The sequence below is a fragment of the Linepithema humile genome, chromosome 2 (assembly GCF_040581485.1).
Source record: "Linepithema humile isolate Giens D197 chromosome 2, Lhum_UNIL_v1.0, whole genome shotgun sequence".
Taxonomy (NCBI): Eukaryota; Metazoa; Arthropoda; class Insecta; order Hymenoptera; family Formicidae; genus Linepithema; species Linepithema humile.
Window position 1 is genome coordinate 17905547 of NC_090129.1, and position 4466 is coordinate 17910012.

The 4466-nt window shown below is 29.8% G+C and overlaps 1 long non-coding RNA gene across 1 annotated transcript; it reads left to right on the forward strand.

Annotated features, from left to right (window-relative positions):
- The first annotated feature begins 2265 nt into the window (after positions 1-2265).
- On the forward strand, positions 2266-4466 carry LOC136997671 (uncharacterized). Its single transcript, XR_010888316.1, has 2 exons — positions 2266-3747; positions 3885-4466. It is a non-coding gene; the product is annotated as an uncharacterized lncRNA (long non-coding RNA).

Below are 4466 nucleotides of genomic sequence, written 5' to 3' on the forward strand. Positions count from 1 at the left end.
TAAGTATGAATGTATTGTGTATGCGTATGTGTGGTGCGTGTATATATTCGCATATTATTGTATAGCGCCTCTCTGATATTATCTTGGAACTAATCTTCTGTTATTTTTTCATCTGTTATACCGATATTGGACGCACACGTATGTAAAAATAGTCGGACAAGAATATTTTTTACATTAGACTTTTCAGCCCAATTTTAATGTTCCATAACATTCTATTCTGCAGTCCGCAATTCGGGCTGCTTTTATTCAGCGTCTTAAAACTGTTAAACTTTTATAAAAAACGAAAAAATAGATAGCTCTATACAATATGTTATCCTAAGAGCAGAATAGAAATTAATGAATAGAAACAAATTTTGTTATTAATTCTTTTTTTTCCAAATAAAGTCAAGCAGCCCGAATTCCGTTTTTGTGTACACTTTACTCCTGCAAAAGAATTTACAATTCTATGCAACCAATAAAAAGATATTCTTGTTCGAAAAAATATAATGTCCGGCCGGTAACTCCAGCATCCCCTTAATATACTGTGGAGTATGCGCGATGAATTACGTGTAATTTAGCAGGAAAGCCACGTGATAAAGTCACCAAAGGCCAATTGAACGTTTAAGCAGAATTTGTAACAAATTATGGCAATTATAAAATGGGATAGTCACACAACGCATGGAGTAAGCATCTTCCAAGTCGCGGCGTGCAGACAATCGATCAGCAAAGGAAATGTAGTAATGATAAAGTAATCAAAGATAACTAACTAACAACGCCCCGACGAGCAACAATTTCCGAAATGCACAAAACAAGTGATCCCCGAGTCGACGCGCGAAATGTTCGATCAGCACGTCACTGACCACGGCGATAACCATTGTACAACAGTGCTAATTGCAAAAGAAAAAGAAAAATAACAACGCGAGCCACTCAGTTCCAAAGTTTTATATTCTTCTCGAATATTTCATTTCATCTACTACCCGCATCTACTACCGTACATAGTAATTTTGGATATAAAATTTTGTCCTTGTAGCACTTTATGTGCGCGCGGTAAGAAGAGGAAAGGAGACATCAACTACGAGAATCGGCTGAAATGCTAAGATAATTCCGAGCACTGATGAAGCAATATTTGTCGAATAAATATATGCAATAAGAATTTGCACGAGATATATCAAGTGCAACAATGATTTAATGCAGTGCTGTATGCTGTGTTTGTTGTAATTTATTCCATCACTGATTTTAATATTTGAAATCGTGCTTTGTTTACTTCAGAACTAAAACAAAGATAAATATGTATAAATTTTTTAATATTAGAATTTACAAAAATCGTGGAAATGTTAGGTAAAATTCAACACAAATAAAAGCAAATCTTTTCATAATTTTTTCTGCAGCCGTATTATCCAAGATTAAGTTTAAAACATTTTTTAAGTCAGATTATTTATGAAAGATGAAAAATTGCAAATAACATATTATAATTCAATTTTTCAGAGCAAAATTTATTAAAATTATGATTGTTTGATTGGTCTAATTTTAATTTCCAATTCGTAAATTCAGGCTTTAAAATCTAGTCTGATACGGATTTATTGAAATTTAATACTAAAATCTTTTATTGAGACATAATTGAATTACAATTTTATACATTTAAGTTTTTTAAACATTACTTGCAAATGTAATACAGGGGAATAATAATATAACATTGTAAATTATGAAAATTTATTAGTGATTATGCTGCTGGTTAAGCACTTTTGTCTGCTAATTTTGTAAGTTAAGAATATATAAATATATTGCATAACATTCGGACAAAATATTTTATAGATACATATAAAGGTGTACTTTCATATTTCTACAATCAACATACATACACTGAAACAAAAGTGTGTAATATTTGGATAGTAACTGCATTCTAATATAATTATAATTGCAATACTCATTTTTATAGAAATTGTTAGTATAATGTTAGCAATGTAATAACCTTATACGTATAATGTTGCCAAAAATAACCAACCATATAGTTAGAACATGTATAGAAATATTCTTGCTGCCAAAAAGCAATGCAAATAATGTTGAGATAAGTTCAGATATTTCAATATATAGCCAAACATCGTTAATTTATAATTCTCATACAAATAATATGCACACCTTTAATTGCGATACTATTTTAATTCTAACATTTCAATTTTGTAACATAAATTTAAAAAATATGTACTGAGAATGTTTGAATATCAAACACGAAACGTTTATGATATCACATAATACAGAAGATTTTAAAGCAATTGGATTCTGCATCAGTTCTTGATCTCTATTTCTTTTTCAATTTTTAATATAAATAATGATGACTGCTATTTTTCTTTTTTCTGAGTGTATCAGTTGCATTTATCACAATATCAATAAATTCGGCACACAAGTATTTCTTTGATATAATAATTACTTAAGATACAAATATTTAAATGTTTAATATTACTTTAAACATTATTTGTTTAAAGGATTAGTTGTAACATGTTTTATACAGAGTGCCACTGGTATGCAAAAGAGCCGTGAGATGTCACCGCGTCACTTGATATCTGTTGAATTGGCTTGACCGACGTATCAATATTTACGTTGAAAAGAAAAACTATATCATGTTTCTTCCTTTATTTTCTTCTGTGGAACAGTTCACGGTATAAAGGCTCCTGTATGTAAGACTCGTATTCAGTTAGCTGCGTCTAGTCAGTTGAAACAGACACAATGTCAAAAGTGGACATAACTAAAGACAATGTGTGGGATTATTTTAAAAGAATTAGCGAAGAGAAATTTCAAGCAAAGTGCAGGAAGTGCGGAGATAGTTTTATCTACATCAACGATTCAACTTTTTTAACACACTTACGTTCAAGCAAACATAAAATTTATTTTATCGATGAAGCAAACAAAAACTTAGAAAAAACTAAACAGGATATATATTACAACTCAACATTCATAAAATGTGACATTTGTGAAAAGCATGTTTTGCAAGAAGATTTTGACGATCACATACAATCACATCCTGTAGAAGAAGTTGCATATTATGAAGCGAGCAGAACTAAGGAGGAACATATGAAACAAATTGATTCTTTTGATGCGAAGTGCAAACTGAAGAATTGTAATACATTTATACGTCTTCAAATTGCATCAACATTATTACACCATTTATTAAGCAAGCATAAGAACGAATTGGAAAATATGCAAACGGGCGCAATAGATGATGCAACTAATGTCACAAATAAGGAAGAACTATTGCACAATTACACATTACACAGGCCTCATTATTTTAGAGCAAAATGCAAATTTTGCAACAATTTTCAAGGATATTATGTCGACACTAAAAAGTTTCATCAACATTTAGAAAAACATCATAACGAAGCTACTTTATACGAAAAAAAAACAAAAGATTTCCGTGGAAACTTTTCAAGTATTATGACGAAAAGAAATTACAATGTTTTCTCTGCGAAAATTTGCATACTGAACCGTTTCTAGAAGACTCGTTACTTCAGCATATATTCACGTACCATGAAGAAATGTATAATTCATGTTATTATGACCATAACGACAGTGATTGGGCCTGGAAATACTGTGACATCAGTGGAGATTTTCAAGTGCTATGTCAAATTTGCTCTGAAAAAACGGATCTTGATATTCAATTAACGAATTTACAACACCATATTAATAATACACATCTGAACAAATCACCAAGTGGGAAAGAAGAGTATAAGATAGCTGGAGAAAGCCAATCACAGAAAGAAAAAAGTAGAGAAAAAGGTGACAGTTTTATTGTTAATACAATTATATATGTGCATATAACTAATTTTAACTTTGACGAGTTGCGTTTTAGTAGAACAAATGCAAACAATAGCCAGACAACTTGTTTCACATGTAAATAGTTATAAATTTTATAGGTTTATCCAAAGGTGAATGATGCTAGCGGCAATCATGTAGCACGACAACCAGGCACCACGAAAGGCAATCTTGACTTTGGTAATTGAAACAATTTATAATAAACACAGAAATTAATGTATCTCTCACATGTAATAATTCGTTCTATTTTTACAAAATTATAAATACGTTTATAAATTGACGCTTTATGAGAAAGATTAAGTTTCATTTTTGAAATTTATAAAATATATTTGATATATTTAATATATTTGATATATTTTGCTTATATGTAATTTGTCTTAAATTTATAAACTATGCTTGTAATTTTATAAAATAAACCAATTTTATAAAATAACAATCGACTCTCCAGTTCAGAAACAAAATTTGTCAATAAGTTATTCAGCAAAATATTTCAGTTTAATTTTTCTTTCTTACAATTCTATGTGTATCTTAGTCGTACGTGTAGCCTGAACATTTATTGTACTTTAGGTAATGTAAATTTATTACGACTCCCTAGTGATTTTTTTATTATTAGAGGTTTTTGAACTACATGTAATATTAATGTAATAATAATTTGTGGTAAAATACGAGTATGTCAGTTTAAA